Below are 26,147 nucleotides of genomic sequence, written 5' to 3'. Positions count from 1 at the left end.
GTTTCTTCAATTGTGGTTATCTAAGCTTTGTTTTGATTTCACACTATGTGTTTCTAGGACCATCATCTAATGAGTATTTCAATGTTTGAAAAAAGAGTTGGGTACCATCTGAAGGAGATGTAGCTATTATATCCACCATATTTAGCGATCACATGCAGTAGCACTCGTTAGCTCGTTTTTTGATGCACTTAACGTACTATCGCAGCAGGTTAGCTTAATGGGAAGCAATTTGATAATTTCATTAACAGATTACAAATGTGGGTCAACACGACAGAAAAGACAACAAAAAATACAAAACACTAATTAACACCAATTAATTAAGAATTAGACTGAACTAAGTCGATCAGACTTCCTATTTTCAAGATTCACTATTAATTAGCTTAATTGCCAGTAAAACGATGTTAGTATATTCTTTCTAAATTGTATTGTTCTGTTGCCAATTTGTTATTACTACAAGTCAACTTGATATATTCTTCACTAAATATACTGTTTAGTTTGTAGAACTGACAATTCCACACAAGATGGAAACGACTAGAAATATTCTTAGATATTCTTTTTAAATATTCCCATCTTACTTCTTCGTTGTTTTGGCGTCATTCCAATCAGGTAACAACATACATTTTCACTGTACTTCTATTTTCTTCACACTCCCACGTAATTTTTTTCATCATCATCTCTCTCTCTCTTTGTCTCTCTCGCTCAACTTTCCGTTCCTCACACACGAACACACGCACCTCTTTTCTCTAACACTCATACACATACATAACCTGTATTTACCCATCTGTTACATATAACATATACTTAATCATACTGCTACAGAACAGAGTGAAGCACAGTTTGACAAATGAATCGACAACCTAGATAAATGTGATCACCAAATTGGACAACTAATTTGAGAAACATGTCTTTTGGGACAAAGCGCTTGTATTTTAATTAAGGTTTTCTAGAATATGTGCTGAGTAAATATAAGTCGGATTGCAGAGGGAAAATGACATATGAGATTTTACTATTAAATTTAGAGTAAAATTTAATATTTATTTTCCACAAACTGATCTCGTATATTTTCCAATTTGACGAATCAATATTAACAGTGTTATAACACACACGCACTCACTCACGAGTACACACACACACGCACACACACACACACTCTCTCTCTCACACGCTCACACACGCACGCACACACACAAACACACACACACGTAAATACGTAAAATCTTTACATATTCACTATGTAAATATTTCCAGTTGTTGCATACATTTCAAACTTAGAGCTTAATGTCTTCGAAGTCGTACGATTAGGGTGATATAATCTCTTGTAGTTGCTACACTGAGTGGCAAGAAAAAGCCAATGAACGATTTTTCTTATTTTATCATCGTTATCGTCAACAGTTTCAGAAGATGGGTTATCACACATTAGTAATACCTTTGTCTCATTAGCAGAAACTTTGAGGATATGCTTCTGCTATTTAAGAACAACAGGAACGTGACAAGTACTAGATATTTTCTTCTTTTTTTTTTTAAATAATGAGAATAATGTACTGGTAATAGGTTGTACTATGTCTTTCAAATTATATTGACACGCTGATCACCCATTCTTTAAATTTAGACGTTGCCTACCTTATCGTCTGCATACGTGGAATAATACTCTGAAATACATACCTTGTATATTTAGGGACCTTGTGTACAAGAGTCATTCTTAAAAAACAAGCTCATCGGCTTTTTTAACAAGATTGCTGGCAAATCGTGGAACTAGCGCCTGTTCTGACATTGTTTTTCTATATAACGTTGGCGTAGAGATTAGTTACTGCTATCTCTAGCCGTCGAGTGTCCATCATGGACGATACCAAGAATGGTCGAAATTGCGTGAGCTGGTGGTCTCGACGCTAGAGATGGTGGGAATTTATCTCCCCGCAAGCCATATAAACAAGAATGCATTTTACATCAAATGCCAATATGAAAGTTTCTCACAGTATCTACCGCAGTTCAGTTTGTTTTAACAGAACATTAACGTTTTAATGGGCATAATTATCACCCTTAAAAATCTCAGCTACTCCGGTTACTAGCTGTCTATAAAAACTAATTTCAATGGGACATTAAGAGTGCTTTAAACTTGGTTCGTTTAAAGTCGCCCTGAATTATTCCATTTCCACATTTCGAGCACTGCTTCATTCACTTTAAGAAATTTGATTATTCATTGCATTCCGATTTTTAAATCGTTTTCACATTACAGATCGTTGAAGAATAAACCAATTTCAACAATGCACTTTCAAGATTTCCATATTTTGCCATTTTCAATCGCTTTCTTACACTAAGATGATGGCTTAGGATTTGCATCAATATCATATTTTAAAGAAAATGTAAAGAGTTAGGTCTTCGAAACTATTTCGATTTTAACATTAGCTTCCACAAAATATCATTACTGAAGCAGCAATCAATAAGTTCCAAGTAAACTCAATGTTTTTACTTACGTTTAGGATCACATGCATTTTATTTAGATTAATATTTTACTTTGAAGCCATGGGGAAGAATGCAATAAAACAGATGCCTAATAAATATCAACGAAAAATGTAAGAAAAAGTGCCACTAGATTATTTCACAGTAACCTGACGAAGAAATATTATAAAGAACAGAATTATTATAAGAAAAAGAATTTCAGAAAAAATATTTTTAGCGAATTTATTCATATAAAACTTCTCAATATGAAAAACGGGTGCATGAGGCCAACTAAAATAGAGAAGTTTTATACACGCAACGGGGGGAATCTAGTTAACTAAAAGAAGCATGGAGACAAGGAGTGAATAAATTCGAATTCTAGACGAATTAAGACATTAGGAGCGAGAGTAGAATTAGGAGACAAACAGGATATATTTCTAAGACAGGCAGTAAAATTGTATGTATGCATATGTGTCTGTGTATATAAATGCGTGTGTGTATGTATATAAATGAGTGTACACACACACAAACATGCTATGAGGTGAACCCAAGCATCTTAACCATTAATGTTTCCGTAAGATAAATTTTAGTAGATACTCAAGATAAGACTTAAATCTTTCTCTTGTTTAAACAATCTTACCGTTGGTGGTAAATGAAAGACTGGTGGACGGGGTCATTTCAACTTTTCTTATGGTTTAATCAGTAATCGGTTACTTTATACATTATTGCTGCCGCATAACTGTTTTTATAGCTTCTCGTATCACTCTTATAAGTAAATCAGTTAGACTGAATTGTATATTTGATACGTTTCCGGCTGTTAGTTCTGTTACATATATTACTGACATACCAATAGTATTTAGCCGTTACTGCGTTCATAAATTAAATAAATTTACTATATATAAAAGACAGACTTAAACGCCATATTTATAGAATGTCTCAATGGACAGTAATATACCGACAGACTGGACAAGTTTATATAAAATGTTGTTGCAGTTTCATCCTCATAATATATGGTAGAACGTATGTCACGTCTACAAGACGTGTGCGTTCGTGTTCCAATGGTAGCCTTTGATATTTTCTACCCCAAAGGGCTTTTCAGCCCAGTATTTACAAGATATTATTTATAGTTGTACATATGCTACGAGATGCAGTTCTACACTCACGCACATGCTCGCGTACACATACATACATACATACACACACACATATATATATGCATATTCGAGAGCAGAATTAAAAAGAATCAGTTTATCAATACAATATATATATATATATATATATTGGTATGTGCATTTCTGTGTGTGTGTGCGTGTGCTGATTTCTTCAGAGTGGTGGGTTTCGTTTCACCTCACCTTTGTGTTTTCCCCTTGGTTGTTGGCTCATTTGGTGTATAAGTGAGTTTGACACTGTTACCCTCATCTATAACTCGTGCCTGGACGTTGTTTCATTCGGTATTGTGGAGAAGAGAATGTCTGGCTCATTTTTGAAGACATCCACGACCACCTTGCATAAGTTGCTTAGTTTTTGTGGCAGAATATTGAAGACTGTGGGCCTTTGACCCAAGGCTGTTGCAGTAACTGTTCTTAACTAGTTGGAGTGGACGGTACCTTTGGTACAATACAATGACGTCCAATTCTGTCATTTTATTAAACACTCGATGGCGAAACTATGTACTAGTACTTCAAGAATTTTCCATATGTGAATTATTACACACCTGTCGCGTCTTCGCTTCAGGGAGTAAAGTCGTAATATTATTAGTCTCTCCCCGTAGTTCATCAGCTGCACTATTACAATCATTTTATATAATGACGGTGGAGCGCTGCAAGCTCTGATGTTAGTTTGGCGTTATGTGGCGACCATAACTGAGAGCAGTAATCCAGGCGGCTCAGAGCAAATTTCCTTCACATGGTCAGTATGAGGTCTTTGACTCCGGTCTTGAAGGACCTTAGTATCCACCTGCCAGTTGTCGGAACTACGCTGCCATCTTATATAATGTGCATCATCATTATACATACTCATCTACAAGTCTCTCACTGCCTTTGGGTCCTGTATATGCAGGCTGTGGTGCGTTTTTGACCTGAGTAAGTCACAGTGGAATCTTTGCCGGCGAACAAAACCTGTTTTTCTATTTTCTTATATAAATTTCGTACCACTTTTGATATTTTTTCTCATGATGGTGAGGACGAAATAGATATTTCATCTACTATCTTCTCTACAAATTTTAAGATTTTTGCTTATATAATACAAACGATCTCATGACATTGAAGTTATCTAAAATAAGAATAGAGTGCTTACGAAACAGATGTTAAAAAGTTACGAAAGTAATGGCAACGTACAATAAAATATGGACTAGCTCAGGATGTGGAGGATGTGAAAACGTGTAAGCTGTCGACAACCAGCGGATGAAAGTCAATACTCTTCATTGAGGATTCGAGAATTTGTGGAGGATTCGTAAAGTTCCAAGACCATTCCGCCCAAACGGTACTTCAATAAGGATTGTTTGAGGATGTTGAACGAAACGCCCATGTTTCCAGAGGTGAATTATTCAAATTCCAAAGATTTTCTCTCAACACATGGCTATGATGCTCTCCCACTACTCCTGCTTATGATCAGAGATGCATATATTGTTAGCCACTAAGGAACATGCTCAACTAGTTGAGGTCAAACAACTGACAAGCAAATCTATGGTATTGAGCAGAATATTTGCTGAAGCCCATCTTTTACACCAAGACAAAGCATGTACATGATAACACTTCCAATCAGTTAAGATCAGAAGCTATGAGAGCCAGTGCCTGGTACTGCACCAATATTATTATTCTTATTGTTTTGATTCTCGTTGTTGTATTAGGTCGTCAAGTATGAAATTTGTAGAAAAGAAAAAAGTATTTTATAAAACTGATGTTTTATAAATACAAGAAATAGTTTTAGTAATCAAAGTATGCACCCATATTGTCAATACACTTTTGCCATTTTAACCGTGGCTTGTCCAACCCGGAACAGTAAAATCCTGGCAATCTAGAGTCAATAAAATCTTGGAAGACCTGTTTCCTGTTTTACAGCATCGTCGGAATTAAATTTTTTTCCTATCAAAAAGTTAGCCAAATTCTGGAAGCAGTGGTAGTCTGTGGGGGCAAGATTAGGCGAGTAAGAGTGAAGACAGAGAACTTCCAACTCCAACTCCTATAGTTTCACCAATGTAATTTTTTGTGATGTGTGGTCTGGCTTTGTCTTGCAATAAAATAAGAGTGGATCAGTTGACTAAACTAGGCTGTTCTTTTGTAAGTTTCTGCATCATTTGGTCCAGTTGGCTGCAGTGTACTTCGGCTGTGATTGATGAGCCAGGTTGAATGGAATCATAATAGGTCACACCTGCGCCAGACCACCAAACACATACTGTCAGATTCTTTTGATGAATTTTGCTTTTTAAACGGTGTGTTGGTGGCTCGACGTTGCCCAACCATTGTGCTGAACGTTTACGGTTGTTGTATTGGATCTATTTCTCATCACATGCTACAATTCGATTACAAAATTATTCCTTTTAGTGACGAGAAAGTAGCATAATGCAGGCTTCCAAACCGTTACTGTTTCTGATTTTCATTGAGTTTATGTGGAACCCACTTATCCAACTTTTTCACTTTACCGATTTGAACTAGGTGAGTCAATATCGTTTGCTTGCTAGCACCAAACAACAACGATAATTCACGAGCACTTTGAGATGGATCTAACTCGACGGTGGCTTCAGGTTCTTCATTATCTACCTTTATTTCTGGTCGACCGCATTGCTCATTTGTGAGGTCAAAATTACCAGAACGAAATTTTGCAAGCCAATTTGATACTGTCTGCTGTATAATAACATTATAATGAAATACTCCGTTAATATTCCGATCTGTCTGTGATGCTGTATTTCCAAGAAAGAACCCATATTTCAAAATTGTACGAATTTCCGACTTATCCATCTCTAAACAAAAATAGCAAAAACGATTTATAAACAAGTTATAAACCACAGCATCGTCCACACCGCCGCCATCACCATCTATAACAATAACAACCACAACAATAACAACAATGAACACAATACTAGCAGCAGCACTACCTCCACCAGTAACAACAATACCAGCAACCGTAACAACAACTACAACAATAGTAACACCTGTAGCACCTGACACTCTGTCTCCTATAACTCCAACAACAAATCATACGACATGACGAGGATCTAACCCCATAGTCTTACTCTTCAACGAATGGGTATGTATCCCACCACAGACTGACAATGAGACAGAAGTAAAGATTTCCTTAGCTAGAAATAGACTCCGACACATCTTAGATATAACAAAACCGCTAAGAAATATAATGAAGGGGAGATCCACCAACTCAATTCATCTTCTTCCAAAGGCCTACAAAAATTGAAACAGCGAAGTAGGTACAGGGAATTAGTGTGCTTCCCTACGGACGAGTCTGGCAGTCTGTCGATAGACGGCCCACAGAAACATGTCCAGACCATGCAACAACACATCAGTAGCATGAGTGGAGTTGCACCACAGGAACATGAACCAGTGGAAAAATTTCTCAGAGCAAACATGGGAATGTGGTGCAACCTACTCCAACCCAAGAAACGGAGCGCACAAAATTTCCAAGCATTCAACAACGATGTTCGTACGCTATACGGGCTACGTAAGGACCATAGAACTTACGTAAACCCTGTTATGGGGCCAGTTTTCAGAGCGAATATCTCTAACCAATTATAGGTTGTCCTACTTCCTCTCATAGGTGTTACGACTACTCATTGAACTGTCCTCGAATGTTGTGGGAGCACGGAGGATATCCTCAGTAGAATCAGTAGTTGCAACCACTCCAACAATCTTGCAAGTTGTGTAGTGAGTAGTATGAATGTAGTTTCACTCTACCCATCTATAGACGTAGATTTTGCTGTGGGAAGATGCATTGAAATTATCTGTGAGAGTGAAGTAGAGTTCCGTGAAATCAACACTTGGGTACTGGGCCTTCTCCTTAAACTAAGCTTTGACTAATTTGTGAGACAACCATGAGTTTAGTAGATTCTGCCCCACCAGGTCACAGAGGAGAAGACCACCCACAATCACCTCGGCAGTGAAGAAAAGCACCACAGGGCGCTGGAATTGTTGGACCATACAGACCCAAGACACAACAATGAGGTGAAAAGAATGATTGCACATGCAATAGGGGAGCTAGAAAGAAGTTAGCATTATATGTAATGAAAGCAGTGGTACCTGCCCAAGATAAAGAGGTAAATATTGAAATATGATACGGAGAGTTTATGACAAAGCAAACAGGATGAACACATGGTACAAGGCCGACAAATAACAAGGACTGAGTTATGTAGAGGCCATAGTCTATGGAGAACTAATCCGAAGATTTAGCAAAACTCTGAAAGAGACCAAACTTAACATTAAGATCGTTGAAAAACCAGTGAGAGCAATCAGATCACAGTTATGTAGGACTTACCCCTTTGAGAATACCATATGCACCGATTAGAACTGCATGGTGTGTGAGATTAACCCAGGCATTGGCTGTAAAACTATAAATGTAGACTGCAGCATGAGGTGCATAGAGGGTGCTTATAAAGACAAGAACATGACATATATTGATGAAACAGCTAGAAATGCTGCGGAAGGATTAAATGAACATTTGAGACAATGTGACGACGAAAAATAGTCCTCCTTACTCTATTAACATGCCAAACACCAACACGGAGACACACTGGGTCGACTTGACATCCGCATTTTATCTAAGCACCCGAAAGACCTAACATTAAAAAAAAATACAGGCGTATGTCTTAATAAATTAAACATCCCGCGTCATAAATAGGAGATACACGTAGGTGGTAGTAATACTCTAGCACCTTCAGTTTATACATATACAGGTAGAGTCGTTAGGTGACTATTATGTAGGTGGCTATTATATATGCTTATACACACCGATACGCATACATACATGCATACATATGTGTATTTTCACATGCACATTGATGCTCACACGTACACACACACACAGCAAAGAACGCAGCTCGAATAACGGACAGAATCAGCAACTATTGAAGAAGCAACGAGAATTTTAGATAAAAAGAAGTAAATAAGTGGAACTGAACCTGTGATTGTGTTAATTAATAAGGCATTAAAACAGAATATGCTCCAATACACGAATTCACATAAAGAATCTTGCAAACCAAATACAAAACTGAAATAATAATTATTATTTGCTTTTAATTTACATGTTTCTTACAATTTGGCCTATTCGCATCTATCTTTCTGTCAGTTTGAATTGTGAAATTCCAGAGGAGTGAGATGTTATCATCATCATCATCATCATCATCATCTTCATCATCATCATCATCATCATCATCATCATCATCATTATTATTATTATTATTATTATTATTATTATTATTATTATTATTATTATTATTATTATTTATCCTTCTTCATATTTTCTTCCATTTCTCGTCGAGTGTTTTCCGTACACCTAGGGTAGAGGAACTCATTGTATGCATTCCCAGATTACACACGCAAATTCACAGATAAAATATGTATTTAAAAAATTAATGAATAAATAAATTCATGAATGGATGTTGTTTTCACAGCGATAATGCTCTTCTCAGTACAGGAGTCGTTCCAGTTAACAGGAGATTTTTGCACTTCCTGTAGGGATGGTAAACCTGGTATCATTTTTCAAATAGGTTTCAGTACCTTTTTTTAAATCATTCCTAGAGATCCTACAATCACTGGTATTGTAGTCGCCTTGAGATGCCACATTTTTTCAATTTCTATTAGCAAGTCTTTATATTTATAGATCTTGTCAAATTCTTTCGCCGTTATATTGTGATCGCAAGGAAGGCTCACGTTATATGAACCTGGGTCATTCGGTGGACTACTCAGTATTTGCACATTAATTTCAGGAGTAGGAATACGTTTGGTTATACAATCGAAAGCTGAAGTACAAGAACGGTGGAGAGTCAGCCATATATAAACAAGCGTCCAAATAGTTGCAAAAGTGACAACCTAGAAAACGGAATATCAAGAGTTAACTCATTCAATATATTTTTAAAGTTTCAGAAGTGTGTCCTAACAGTGAATATTTGAATAGTGAGAACATGTGTACCTAATCCTAGATGATTTTATCTACGGTAAGTTTGTGAAAAGATGTAATTAATGTTTAATTACAATTAATATACAGGCAATTCCCTTTATCTTTTCATTTCAATCATCCTAAAGATTACCTGTCCAAACTGTGAGGCTGAATGCGATCCAGATGTATTTTAAATGAGTATAACAGTCTTTACTCGAGTGATTAGAATAGGGATATCTATTTTCATGGATTGACGATGTAGTAAAGTGCAGGCTAAGTGTGACGGTATTTTATGTCTCCTTTGCAGGAACAGTTCAAAGTTTGGGGGAACAGGCAACGGTGCTATAGAGCATAAGGTTTAAAGCTGTAGTTGACAAAATTTTAGATGACATGTGGTACCGGAAGCTACCTTAATTATGAAAAAGAGTTACCTGTATCATGATGATTTGCGCCAACACGTGATTGCTGGCCAATGCTCTGTCAACATTATAAACGCTGTAGAACATGATATGGACATCATGAAATCCAAGCTCTCCCAAACCATGATGGACTTGGGGGGGGGTGTCACTAATGAAGGTGACGTGATACCGCTCCACATCTTTGAAGAGGGCCTGAGGCTCAATTCAGACGACCATATGAAGCTGCTGGAGACTGTGGTCAAACTCTAGCTGACGAGAGTTGCTACTGGAAGGCCGAATGAGTGACAGAAGGATTTGGTTCATTGCCACACCCCCAGAAAGACAAGTGATCATCGGAGAATTTCTACGTATTCATCAGCCCCGTTTTCTGGCCTTTAAATACCCCCGATCTTAATCCCAACGATTTTTTATGAGCGGGTGCGGTTGATAAAGATTCCAACCGCTATGTCTACAACAGCGAGGTTGAACTGGTGACCAAGATCAAAGAAGCGTTTGAAAATCTTCCCAGCGACACAGTAAAGAACACCTGCACCAGGTTCTGGGGTCGTTTTGAGCCGTTGTTGAAACTGAGTGCAGCTACTTTAAGTAACCTGTTATCTACCAACTTTAATCTAGGTAATATTGTTCTGATGTTTAGAGTACTTTTAGTTTTGGATAAGATATTGTTTTTCCTTTCCCTTTAATGCAAATTATTAAATTTATCCCGAACAACCTGTACATTGAATACATTATTCGATATGAAAAACGCTAGGAAATATTTCGCAAAACATATTTTTATGACAGTTTAATTTCACGGATTAAGAAATTACATCTGCGTTTGTGGTTGATAATTTACGATTAATTTCTTGAAACCAGTTGCAAAAGTTAAAGTTATATATGTCTCAAATGTGGTGAATGAGGAAGCGAAGAGTCCAAAATAGATACGAACAAGAAAATAGCTTACAACCAGCATTAGAAGATTTTCGTCTGTTGAGCTCTCGATTAAAAGACCGTCTCTTATCTACTTTGCAAGAATCAGTTTTAAACTACTATTTAAACACATAAAAATATCTATCGATAAGAAAGCTACTGACACCCAAATTTCCTCCTGACTCAGAACACTGAAGAAATATGATAAAAATATCAAAATCTTACTTTGTCCCTCAATAAAATACCCTGCTCTTGCATTGTAAGCAAAAAGGATTTCATGACTGAAATTAGTTTTGTTATAGCTCGGAATATTGTTCAAAGATAACTTCCTGATATTCGTGGATAATTTGTAATGGGTATAGTGATGCAATTACAATTTTTGCTATAGAGGACACAGAACATTCATGAATAATACATAGCCGTAAACGTATTTTAGAAATTGCTGCTGCAATCACGTGCAGACTAATGTGAAAAACTGTGTAGCTTACAGTTTAACATTAGACAAGTCTTCATTCATTCAAGATATCTTTTTAAATAGACGATCGAAATTTAGCAGGAATTCCTGGATTTCATAAATTTAAAGGAAACCGACAGAAAGTGTTGACATAAAAAATTTGAGAGCTATAGATATTTCTGTGTCACTGACCATCGTCAGCAAAACGTACTCAGACTTGAACTTGCGAGATCAGTCTTCCAATATTTTTATATATAGAAAAAGCGTTGCGCAGGTTTTGATCAGTAATAATTTGCATGAACGAGAATAAAATATTATTTAAAAGCAATAAATCACGGAGGAGGAATGAAATGAATTCAGGTAAATAATGTAAGAGTTGTTATAATGGATGGTATTCGCATAAAAGTTATGAGATTAACTGAAATATCTGTCTTAGCTGGAGAAGAAAAGAACCTTGAGGTAATTGTCAGTGGCTCTACGAGAAGATAATGCCAAATAATGAATTGATTTCACTGAATAAATTTGCATAGATATGGGAAAATATGATCTTCCATAAAATACACGAAGAGAGCCACGGTTATGTTTAGTTCTAAGGTCTAATATGTCTAAAACATTTACGAAATTTGTTACACTGGCAACCAAATATATGAGTCACTCCTCCACAACTACAAGCATTCATTTAAATAAATTTTTAGGTTGATTGAAAATTCAGAGTTTGTCCATTGCCCTTTAGGAAATTAAATTTTCATCAACGCTAATAATTTTTTTTTCTCCCGTTTATATTATTTCAATCAAAAAAGATTTAAATTTCGGGACCAAAAGTGAGATAGATTGCACTTAAACACATGTAAACACAAACACACACGTATACTTCCACATAAACATATGTATATTGGAAACCATTTTTGTTTATTTTGACACAACATTACCGTTTCTCAACAATATCAAATTTTTCAACGAAATCAAAATGCAACCCTAACATGGTTAGCATGGACAAATATCTTGAATCCAAGATCCTCTTAGTGTAAAACAGAGAATAGTAACAACAACAACAACAACAATAACAACAAAATAAAAAAGAGATATTTCGAGATTGAAATGCATACTAGAATAGCAGTAGAGTGGATATAAGTATAAGCAACAGAAATTTACTTTCTCTTTCAATGTCACACTCCTTTTATCTCTAAAACACATTCTCATTCTTGTATTTCTTAAATATCTATGCACATAAAAAAAAAGTTTGTTTCTTCTCTCGAATGTCAAACGGTTGAACTTGTAAATTTATAAATTACTTCAGGAAGGCCAGTTCATTACCAAAGAATTAGCGATATTAATTATTTTGTATCGTGTGCAGTCTTTAATTAGAGAATTGACTACCAAAATTGCTATTAGTATATAATACACAATGTATTATATGTAAAAAAAAATTGTGGTATATACATTAAAAAAGTGTATATACCACAGAAAAAGAAAAGGTTTTCTTCCTTGGATTGCATGGCTCGCAACGTCCTCTAAACGAATGTAAATTTCAGAAGGACCATTTAATTACAATTAAAAAACAAAATCTTGAAGTTGAAAAATATTGTTTTATCCTTTTCAAAAATGCACTTTTTATAAATTCTCATGCATCTTTCTCTCAGCAATAAACTACGTCCCTTTTATATGTGTGCATTAAAATCTAAACTATACTATCCTTTCCTTGACCGCCCCACTATCTTTACGTAAATTATATTTCTGTCAAAATCATAACTTGAAACCAAAACTATATGAGACGCTCAAATTAGTTTGCTGTCATTTCAACTCCTTAATTGAACATATGAAAAGGAAGCCAAGTTGTCGCTTAATCAGTGAACTGCTTTATCATATATAATGAATAGAATTTCTAAACTGAATGGAAGCATATTATTTTGGGACGCAACTGGTGGTGCTGCAAACACATGTCTCATAAATCTATTACTGAAGCAAATTTGCAAGCCAAATAAAATTTCTTAAATGCTTTAGAATTACTGAGCAGAACTCCACAAGAAGTAATCAACTAGATTTTGATAGGACGTGTAACTGTTATGATATCGGTAACTTTTCAATTATGCCAGTTATAACTAAGCGAACAAGGGCTGATGATATACCAGTATGCCTTAAATCATCTTTTTGGAGCGCAATGTACAAACTTTGAAGCTTACACATGGTCAAAAATTTATGCTGATTGTAATTCAGATTTATTTGCTCCATTCTACAGCTTAGTGAGGAAGACGTTCCTACAAACTCTAAAACTTATTGTATCTATAATCAGCGTAGTGCACCTAAGAGTTAATGAATTAATAAGAGTATTTAATAGCTTTGCTTATTGCTACAAAGACTTAAATTTCTTGTGTTTAAGAAAGCAATATTAGCACAAAAAAAAGTGATAAATGTATCAACGAAAATCTTGAGAGATTTTGCGGGGGATGATTAAATTTATGAATTAATTGATAAGCTTATCGTTAAGAGTGAAGATGTTGACTATCTGATGGAATTTCTAAATTCTTTGGAACCTCCAAGATTGATTGGTTAGCAAGTACAATTTAAAATTAGAGCTACTACAGTGATTCTTTGAAATTTAGTTCAGCGTAACCTCTGCAATGGTACCAGACTGGTAATATAATCATTAAAACTTCGGGTCACTGAAACACAAACTCAAAGTGGTCATAGTAAAGGTGAAGATACATCTATATCCAGGACACCACATACAATTTCTGGTAAAATTATGCCTTATCACATCAATCAACAAATCACAGAGGCAAGCATTGAAATTTACTAGCATAGAATTGCATGAAGATGGCTTCTCTCGTGCTCATCTCTATGTACAATGCATTAGAGTAGGAACAGCTAACAATCTTTAACTATACTCTCCTTTGGAAAAAATGCCATGTTGAATAAAAACGGCTTTTGTAATTTCAAATTTGATATTAATCTAATTGATGAAATGTTTGTCAAATTCTTTCTCTCCAGTTTTGGTCTACGAATTGAATAATTTGAAAAAAAAGTATTTTTCTTCATATCAGTTTCTTGGACTAATCTTTCACCCCTTCGACACTGGGTAGACAGTGGCTCTCACTCTCTCTCTCTCTCCATATCTATCTTTCTGCCTGTCACCATCATCATCATTTATACAGGCGGAAAGGCAGTGCCAATGACCCTTAGAGCTCCTCTTGAACTGGTGGCCAGGAAGTAAATATGTATGTTCAAAGTGAAAACAGAGCGCAAATGCTTGAACCAGAGTGAACTCTTCTAAAGGCACCCGAAGTTCCACGTGGTAGCATTAAAACGGGTATTAAATAATTGATGGAATATAAAATCATAATTGGAAGACCCCCCCACCAATCTTCTGCCTTGGCTTCGTACTTTTTTTTTGTCCCCGAAAAGATGAAAGGCAAAGTTTCCCCCAGTTGGATTTAAACTCAAAGCAAAGAGAGTACGAACAAGTATACATATAGGATATGATATTATATATATGACTTTGTTGTGCAGTACTTCTTCCCTGTTCGTCGAATTTTGCGATGGCTGAAACGAAGGAAAGCGTGCTTCCGTGAAATTCTTTTTTTACTGGGGAAAACGGCGACTGAAACAGTTGTCGTGTTTCGAATAGCTTACAAGGACGCTGCCATGAGCAACAAAAGTTTACGAGTGGTTTCCAGGCTTTAGGAATGATCACTTGTCGCTTGATGATCAACCGCGTTCAGGGCATCGATCTCCCGAACAAATGACAGCACTACGAAAATTCATGAACTGAACAATTTGACGAATTTGTTGATACGACTTGAGTGTCCCGGAGCCACCTTCATAATAATAATAATAATAATAATAATAATAATAATAATAATAATAATAGTGATGATGATGATGATGATGATGATAATAATAATAATAATAATAATCCTTCTACTGTAAGCGCAAGACCTGAAATTTTGGGGGAGGAGGTAAGTCGATCACATTGATCCCCGGTGTTCGACTGGTACTTATTTTATTGCCTCCGAATGGATGAAAGGCAAAGTCAGACCCAGCGGAATTTGAACTCAGATCGTAATGATAGACGAAATAGCAACGAGCATTTCGCACGGGCGTGTAAGCGATTCTGCCAGCTCACTGCCTTAACAACAACAACAACAACATCAGCAGCAACAGCGACAACAACAACAACAACAACGTTTTCTACTAAAGGCACGGAGCCTGAAATTTCGGGAAGGGCACAGTCGATTACATCGATCCCTAGTACTTAACTGGTACTTAATTTAGCGAACTCGAAACGATGAAAGCAAAGTCGCCTCGGCGGAATTTGAACTCAGAACGTAGCGGCAGACGAAATATTGTTAAGCATTTTGCCTGGCGAGTTAACGATTCTGCCAACTAGCCGCTTTTCTTAATAATAATAATAATAATAATAATAATAATAATAATAATAATAATAATAATGATGAAGTCTCATAAATGGAAAACCCAAGACTGGATCGGATCTGTAACTCCTGGCTGGATTGTCTCACAGAAGTACATGAAAATTTCGCTGCAACTCTAGCTGATGTCATTCAAAACCCTGAGCAAGCATCTTCCTAACTGACTGAAGAAAATACTTACCAATAATATGTTTCAACACCGTGTACAAGATCATCACATGCATACTAACTGAAAGAATATACGCTTTCCTTGAACACAACTTTGTCCTTCTACAAGCTCAAAAATGTCGCAAAAGAAATTCTTATGGGCGCAAATACCAATTACTTTTAAAATAATTGTAGAAAATTACGAGTAAGAACAAGAACCGGAATATGGCATGGAAAGACTATAGGAAAGCGTTTTATAATGTCCCACATAAATGGATACTCAGGCACTTGAGATATGTAAGATCTCGCCTGTCATCTCCAAATTCTTACAGAATAGTATGGCCAAGTGGAACACATGGTGTCTTTCTAAGTAATAGTAATGGGATGAGCCACTCCAACAGCAACAACATCAAACTAGGCATCTTTCAAGGTGACCCCCTCTCTCCATTACTTTCTTCTGCATGTCACTGATCCTACTCTCAAACGAATTGATTAACAACTGATACGGGTACAAAATTTTAAGAATATAATAAACTATCTTTTTTACATGGACAACCAGAAGTTGTTGGCTAGGAATGACAAAGAACTAGTAGGGCTGCTAATAGCTGTTAAAGAGTTTAGCAATGACATCGGGATGGATTTTGGCGTCAAAAGAGTGTTAAAGCAACTTTTAAGAGGCAGCTCAGAAAAACAGGTTTCATTAAATTAGATATCGACGCTACCATCAGGGAACTTGACCCACCGAAAAATTATAAATACCTGGGAATAAACGAAAGAGTTTAGGTACATCATGCTACCATAAAGGAAAGTATAAGAAACGAGTACTAAAAGAGAAAAAGACTTGTACTGAACTCAACTCGAAAAATTGCATCGAAGTTCTGAATACCTTGGCACTTCCAGTAGTTCAAATTAGTTTGAACATTATTAATTGGAATTATACGGAGCTCCAACACAGGGACAGGATGACAAGAAAATTATTGACATTCAAGTACATATACCAACCAAAGGCAGACGTTGACCATCTGTACCTGCCTAGAAGCAGTGGAGAAAGAGGAATGATCGCTATAGAAACGAACAGGTACTTATCTAGCACAGAGGACTGGATGCTGCTACCAGTGTGCAAAAATGAAAGCAGCAAAAAATTACATTCGATTGCCAAAGAAGCTTATAAATTCGTGAGGCAACTTGCAATCAACTCTGAAAAAGATGAAGAACTTGAAACTACTGCTATCAAGCAAAACGAATCAAGCAGACTAAAAAAAGAACAGGCAGAAACAAAGTGAGGAGTGGTGGAGCCAGAAGCCCCTGCATGGGAAATATATTCTTCGAAGTCAAAATGATATAGATAAAGTAACAACCCATCAGTCGCTGAGAAGTAAACGATTGAAAGTAGAGACTGGATGCTTCATACTGGTGGAACACGATCAAAGCTTGCTTACCAGGAACTCCTAGTCTAACGTTCTTCAAAACGGTATTGATCCTAAATGCAGATTCTGTGGCACATTTGACAAAACAATAGACCATCTTGTTTCGGAATATCCTGTGCTGACACCAAACGAATACAACAATCGTCACGATAGGGTAGGACAGTATTTACATAGGAAAATATGTAAGCACTGCAAAATTGGTACTCTTACTAACTGGTATGAACATTATCCTGTAGTTGAAGGTTAAAATGTCACCATCCTCTGGGATTTTCCAGTCAACACTGACAGAAAGATCCAGGCTAATAGACCAGACATAATTATTGAATACGAGGAAGAAAATACTTCTAGACTAATAGATATAAGTGTTGCCACTGATAAAAATATATCTGTAAAGAAATTTGATAAACTGAGTAAATATAAGGACCTGGAAATTGAAATACAAAAGATGTGGCACCTTAAAGCAAAAACCGTTCTTGTTATTGTACGTGCCCTAGATAAGAGAAAAAAGGGATGTCAGAAACATCTAGAAAACATCCCAGGCGAACCATGTCTCACAGAAAGCCAAAAGATTGTGCTCACAATTACAGCCCACATCCTTAGAAAAAAACCTATCAATTTAAATGTTAGTGTTGTATTATATGGAGGTATTTCGCTACTGTCCTAACCCCTTCCAGCCACTCCAAGCTCTCAGTTATGCAGTAACATCTCTTAACCTTTATTTGCTGCAGAACGCTGGGGGCGTCTCGGCAAGTGGCTGCAACAAACATGCAGATTAAAAGTAAATAACAACAATAATAACAACGATTCCGGCACTTATTTCATCAACCGGAAGTATGAATAGATCAGTTAAGTGACCATCGTAAACGCAATTGGTTTGTCTCTCTCGCATAAACGAGTTTTGTATAGGGAATACAAAGGAATCGATAACTGACCAATACAATTTATGGATCTTTTCCTTTTGAACGGCACTTTTCAACACAATTTCTAGTTAACTAAACACTTTTAAACTTCGTATACTGGTAGAATGTGTTTATAAAACATGATTTTTTCTTGGCTTTATTGAGAAAAATCTATAGGCTGTAAGATATTTCGTCTGAAATTTCGAGCATTTCGGCAATACCCTTCCCCCACCTCTAGCCCTAACCCTAACTCTAACCCTAACTAACCCTAACTCTCACCCTAAATCTAAAATAGATTGAAATGCAATACATCGATCCTAGGGCCATAATTATGTGTGACAATTTCATACAACACCGCTACGGAAAATGGGATTTTTTTTCTAGCGGTGTCAAATGAAAATGTCACCCATAATTACGACCCTAGTATCGATCTTTTGCATTTTAATCTATTTTAGATTTAAGGTTAGGGTTAGTTAGGGGTTGGGGAGAGTATCTTTTTTTCTTCACAAATGTAAATAAACCCAATCTGTTTCTTAAAGGAGGGACATATTCATACAGCACGGAATGTTGTTTACCTAAATGGACTGCAGCGATTGGTTAAAATTGCCGAAATGCTCGAAATTTCAGACGAAATATCTTACAACCTATAGAATTTTCTCAATAAAGCCAAGAGAAAATGATGTTTTATAAACACATTCTACCAGTATACGAAGTTTAAAAGTGTTTAGTTAACTAGAAATTATGTTACAAAGTGCCGTTCAAAAGGAAAAGATCCAAATTTATTAATCCGTGCATAAAATATAGTTCGTCTCAAATCGAGATTAGATAGAAAGTTCCAGTAAGATGGCAGGTGCTATGCAACTCCATTTTGAAAGCAACAAATGATGCTTCTAATAGGATAATCAAATCTGTAAATAGAAAGAATGTAAAAGGTAGGCGTGTACTACAACTGTTTCAAAAGCATATCGGGTATACTTTACGCAACATTATGAATGTCTTATAGCTTCCCGGTGCACGTTTTAATTTGGTACATACGATTGTTGAGTTAAAATAGTCCACTGCAATGGTGAATACATGCGCGCGCGCACACACTAACACTTACTTGATGTGTATTTTGTCATGTTCCATAGCTTATGTGATCAAAATTGCGTAGAATGTATTTCAGAATTAATGTTTGGAATTATATTACTCGTGAAACAGAGAACAATTCTGCAACTAGAAAGGGACTGAACCGGGGTTTTATTTTCTTTTTCGGATATAGTTTACTGTGGGGTAGAATATATGCGATAATGTAACACTATTCATAGTGTTTTTTTTTTAAAGAACGTTTTACGATATTCACAGTTTTTCACAGCTTTTGAAAATAAAAGAGCAATTTTAAGGTCCAGGAGAAAGCTTTTGAAACATAGAAAAGAATTCAATAAAAAACAACATATCCTGTTATTTGTTGAAAAAAAATTGTTTATAATCATAGATCAAGTATCTATAAATTTTAAGTAATGTCTATTGTTATGATCGGTATCATCGTTATAGAATAGTGGTGTCTATATGAAGTGCAATATTCCATTTCGTTCCTTCACGTTCTGAGGTCAAAGCTCACTCGGTATCAGCTTACTTTTAATCCTTTCGGCAGCAATAAAATATATATTAGCAACATAAATGATAACAGAGTCGATTCAATTTGTATATAACCATCAAATTCTTCTCATTGTCATACATGTATCCTATCACTTTTGTAGTTTCTTCAGCTGTTAATATTGATGTTAAGGAAATGGATGCCGTTAGGGTTTTATTACTATTTTTATGGCTAGTTTTGTTGTTGTACATGATGTTACCTTTAAGATCTTACTCTAAGATATGCTTTGGTCATCATGTTTAAAGAAAGAAACCAATTTAACTAGATTTCTTCGCAACACATGCTAATTAAAGCCGTCATATATTACGTGCATATAACATTCGACATTTAAAACGTATTTGCTGTCTCCAACCACACGCACACATGCACAAACACATACTAATACACACACACGCACAAACACCAATGCTTATGTAGTTATACATGCATATGTGCATATATATATGAATATATAAGTATACGTGCATATACATATATCTATATGTGTGTGTATACATATATATACACATATATACATGTATACACACACACACACATATATATATATATATACATTTATATATATGTATACATATATATATGCATACATATATATATATATACATATATATATATATATACGTATATATATATATATATATACATATATATATGTATACATATATATATATATACATATATATACGTATACATATATATATATACATATACATACATATATACTTATACATACATAGATATGTATGCATACGTATATATACATATACATTCATATAGACACGTACACACACACACATATATATATATATTTATATACGTATAGATAAACATTTGTATACATACATATATAGTGATATACGTATACAAGCATACATATACACATTTACATATCCATGCATATAACATCACTGCTAACTGCGTCACGCCAAGCTAGCGGAATAAAGCTCATAAAAATAATATCGTTAAGTTTTCCTGCAGTAATATATTACGTAGCGTAAATTCTGGTTGTTATCTGCCTTCCATGTAGCAACTGGCGTGCTTCAAAAGGTTAATAAACTTTAGGATTTTCTTATCAGTGTATTGGGATTTCTACCAGATTTATCAAAATGTGTTGCAACATTTATGTCATTTATATGTGAAACTATACAATAATATATGCAATTGTACACGTGTTGCTTGCTTTTTATTTTAACATTTGCGGATGAGATGAAAATATCAAACAAAATGTAAATAGACACCACCGCATTAGAGATAAAAGAAACTACTGCTTATGCGTAAGCTTAATTTCAGAAATACCTCACACATGTAGGTATACAGCATATATATATATATATATAATATATATATATATAATGCATGGGCGCTGTGTCTGGTTGCCAGCATTTATGTTTATATGCCAGTAAACCTTGTTGTTCCAATCCATGCATTTTAGACTTAGTATCTCGTCAATAGCATTGAAATATTTTCCATATTTATATCACAATAAAACATAACCATATCATAATAGATTTCAGCTGCTTCCTTTGGAGTTCACGTATTTCATTCAGAATGAAACTTTGTGGTAAAATTTAGAAAGCGTAAAAGCGAAAGCCTGGCTTTGATGGCTGTAGGAGTTGTAGTAATAGTAATTATTGTACTTGTGGTAATAGTAGTAGTAACAATGACTGTAGTAGTGGGAGTTTGTTTTTTAATGGAAGTGGTCTTGGTCTGGTTGAATTGAGAGTATCTATTAAACGCAGGTAGTGCCCTCTGTATGAGTATGTGGACTTAGCAATGATGGATTTGGTTAGATCTCTGGTAGTGATTTGGGGAAAGAATGCAGTGGAGTAATTTTCTACTGCCACAGCCTCAGGGGTTGAAACTAAGTCTTCAAGTTTGAAAAGAGTACTGCCACTACTAGAAAAGCTAAATTATATTTCTGTATTATATTTACTAAAGATAAAGGAGCCCAACCATAAGAAGTTACCTTATTTGCCCGAGGTTGTATTCAGTGTTAAGATTTGAAACGTATATCTATAAGATGGTTTTCCAACATAGTTTTGATTTGTCTATCGATGATATCGTAAATTGTCATAGTAACTATCACGGTTACTCCTTATTGGGTACAATAAGGATTAAAACTTAAACATATCCATTTAAAAATACAGCAGGGACTGATATATAGGCCAGAAAGTGTTGAGATGTTCACCCATTTCTCCCAATCACTCTCTCAATCACTTTCTTTACCACGTTGGGTAAGTGTATATTTCAAGGCTCACATTTCTTGGAGCGATATTTTAGGTACCTCCTTAGTTGCAGTAATGCCTATGTGCCTTTTACTGAACAATGTATTTGTAATACAGCTAGGACTTGCCTTTGAATGATATCTCCCTCATGTAACTTTGCTATATTAGCAGACATATTACATTATATATAATCTATGATAGATAGATCATACACATATGAATCTAGAATTTTGGAAAATACAAACTATGCCATTCTTTATCTTTCCAGTTCCATCAATTGGTTATTCTTCCGTATGTATACACACATTCACATACCGTGTGAATGGAAATGTACTCTACCTAACTAAAACATGTCATTAATTTGATATGTGCATTGGATAGTAGTTCCTTGTCGAATGCTTATAAGAAAATAACATATCTATTTTGTAACTTTATGAACTGGCTTGTATTTTAATATATAAAACAAAGTTTATTCCTCAAGAGTCTTGGCTGATTCCTTTCTTGAATGAACACTTGCAATTTCAATATTCATGAAATGGCGATTAGAGTATTAAAAAGTTCAAATAGTAGACACAGAATGTACTTTAGCTATATTGCCAAAATAGATTTTTTTTTCTGAATTTCAAAGAGTAAATTATACAAAAATAATATAAAATTAGCGAAACAAATGTCTTGAATCACAATTCCTTCATGTTTACATATTACGTGGATGAATGATTTATATAGTTAAACTTGTGTAGTTCTTTTGTACCAAAATTACTTGGTATCCTAGAGCATTATAACTTCAGGTTGGCCAATATATTGCGAGCGGTAGTCGGCAGTAGGAAAACCGTAGATGCCATCGTGTATGTATGTATGTATTTATGTATGTATGTATGCATGTATGTATGTATGCATGTATGTATATATCTGTCTGTCTAACTGTCTATCCGTCTAATAATCGAGAGTACAATAAGCAATCTAAAGGTCGAGTGTTCGGTCCTTATCCGGGGGATGTTTCATCTTAATGTCAGTGCTTCAGCATGGCCACGATCTCTGATTGAAACCGGTTAGAGAATAACATACTAAAAGAGAGAATTTCAAGGTAAAAATGAGCGAATATCTTCGGTAAGCATTTTTGAAATCTTATTGTGAATTGTTGATTCTGCGGTAAAGCTACGTTTTTCTCTGCATAATTAATAAAAATGAAATTGAATCACTTAGTTTCAATCATCATTACCGCTTCATTCAAATTCGGTAACTAATTTCCTTGATGATAATAAGAACAGTTTCATACCGATATTACAAATTTGGATAGAACTCAATTCATCTGTCCTAATTTACACAAGATTCCTTGAAATATATAGCGCCATATATCACGGTTGTCAGTTATTACATGCGCATGGCTGTGTGGTTGAATAGTATAGCTATGGACAAGTATTTGTGACGGACTGTTGTTCACATTACTTCATATAAAGAACAGGGTATTTTTTATTTGTGTAAAGTAGGCGTAGGAGTGGCTTTGAGGTAAGTAACTTGTTTACCGACCACATGGTTCCGGGTTCAGTCCCACTGCGTGGCACCTTGGGCAAGTGTCTTCTACTATAGCCTCGGGCCGACTAAAGCCTTGTGAGTGGATTTGGTTGATGGAAACTGAACGAAGCCCGTCGTATATATGTATATATATATGTCTGTGTGTGTATATATGTTTGTGCTTCTGTATCTGTCCTCCCAACATCGCTTGACAACCGATGCTTGTGTGTTTACGTCCCCGTAATTTAGCGGTTCGGGAAAAGACCGATAGAATAAGTACTAGGCTTACAAAGAATAAGTCCTGGGGTCGATTTGCTCGACTAAAGGCGGTACTACACCATGGCCTCAGTCAAATGACTGAAACAAGTAAAAAAGTAAAAGAGTATTTGAATGGCCGGATTTTTTCTGCTTGAGCATTTCAATACAAGAGTAATATCTCAAGCATTTTTATTCTCTTGAACAGAATCAGGAGATATTTTGAGGTGTGCAGATATTGGTTTCAAATTTTGGAGGAGAGAGTAAATCGATTACATCGACCCTAGTGTTCAACTGGTACAAATGTTATCAATTCCGAAAGGATGAAAGGTAAAGTCGATCCCAGAAGCATTTGAACACAGAGCGTAAAAACAGACAAAATGCCGCTAAGCATTTCGCCCGGCTTGCTAACAATTCTGTCAGTATGTCGCCCTAATTAAAATATTAATACGATATCAGGGTTGCAATGAATTATTATCAATGATTCATGGATTAGTGAATAATCATGCCTAAGTTTAATCTCCTAGGACGTAACTCATTTTGAATCAACGTCAGAATGTGTTCAACTAATGGTAAGAGTTGATGTAAATTTTACTTGCAGATTTGTAAATTTCACTTGCAGGCTTTGCAGATTTAGGAAGGGAAATTGTTTTCTCGAAATTTTGCAATCTGAGGTCATTTGTCTTTGTAGATAGAATCATATTTGACTTCCTCCAAACACACGGAGAAAGTTTAGTGTTTCTTAACGCGAATGCGGATATGAAGGAGTGGTTCATGAATTTGTTTTTTTCTTTTTTATATGTTTATTGCGATAATATCAACAACTCTGCCGGGTCTAGAGAATGCATCTAGGAACTATTCCATTGTATTAACCTTCATGTGATCCTGAGATTGACTGCCATCGAAAATTTAATATTGTTCTTGCATTATGTAATATAGATATACATCTATCTATCTATCTATATCTATCTATCTATCTATCTATCTATCTATCTATCTATCTATCTATCTATCTATCTATCTATCTATCTATCTATCTATCTATCTATCTATCTATATGTATGTGTGTATGTATGTATATATATATATATATATATATATATATATATATATATATATACATACATCTAGATATACATTCATATATACACGCATATATATATATATATATATATATATATATACATATATATATACACACGTATACATATATATATTGACATATACATGTATATACATATACATACACATACACAAATATTTCTATATCTAATGGTTTTTCATGTATATAGACATCTTAATGTCCCTCTTTCTCTCTCTATATCTATCTCTATACATACATATGTGTATATATATGCATATATATATATCTTTAGACAGAGAGAGAGAGAGAGAGAGAGAGAGAGAGATAAAGAATGAGTGAGAGAGAGAGAGAGACAAGAATTTTGAAAAGGAGAAATATGTAGAAAGTGAAAAAATCAACAGCATTAATACCGTGTGAAGTTAACATACATCAAAGTCACTATAGAGAATAATTAACATATAATCAGCTTTTGTGAAGTTGTCGATTCTTTTCCTCAATAATAATGAGCAAGCTAAATCTCCTTCAACATTATACAGCAGAGCGCTGACAAGGAGGATTTGTTGAGTACTAAATTCCACCTCATTCATCAATTTCTATATTAATTTTGGACCTTTTGGACTTGCCTAACCTTTAAAGTGTCTTTCTCATGCCTAAGATCGCTGAGCACGACATGCATAAATAATGCGCTATTAGTAATATAATCGCAAGAACCAGTTTGCTACAATAAAAAAATACTGAACTATTACACTCAGATTTTCCTCTTACTTCGGTCGATTAAAGACGAAGGAAATAATCCCGAGAAGCAATTTCTAGCCAGATATAGAAATATCGTGCCAACATACGTAATAAGTTAACGAATATATCTAGTGAATGAAGTAAAATAATTGATTAGCATTGAAGTAAATAATTTACAAAACGGCATTATCGCCTGTAAGAGGATTTTATACCTAAAAATAGTAAGGAATCAGTTGTAAGAAGTCTTACTTTATTCCTTGTCGGTGTAATTTGCAATTTTCAGCTGTGCAACTTCTGCAACTTCTTAATAACGAAAGTGTTCAGAAAAAAGTATTCTTAACAACGAACTAATTTCACAACGAAATGAACAATAAAACAGATATTACTATTGATCTGGAACGTATGCTAGAGTTTCTTGAGAAAGTTATCTTTTTTTCTAAAAGAAGTTATTAACTGGTGAAATTTATTTCATTTCGAATAT

The 26,147-nt window shown here is 35.1% G+C and overlaps 1 protein-coding gene and 1 long non-coding RNA gene across 11 annotated transcripts in view; one reads left to right on the top strand and one right to left on the bottom strand.

The window, feature by feature from the left end:
* Positions 1-26,147, bottom strand: part of LOC115210389 (bone morphogenetic protein 1) — a 2,987,986-nt gene that overhangs the window by 2,672,610 nt on the left and 289,229 nt on the right. The gene's annotated exons all lie outside the window — the stretch shown is intronic.
* LOC118762949 lies at positions 6,214-25,272 on the top strand. The gene is made up of 4 exons (XR_004998702.1): positions 6,214-6,428; positions 8,342-8,348; positions 10,821-10,825; positions 25,262-25,272. It is a non-coding gene; the product is annotated as an uncharacterized LOC118762949 (long non-coding RNA).

Source organism: Octopus sinensis, linkage group LG4, assembly GCF_006345805.1.
Source record: "Octopus sinensis linkage group LG4, ASM634580v1, whole genome shotgun sequence".
Classification (NCBI taxonomy): Eukaryota; Metazoa; Mollusca; class Cephalopoda; order Octopoda; family Octopodidae; genus Octopus; species Octopus sinensis.
This window is presented reverse-complemented; position numbering and strand designations above follow the sequence as displayed.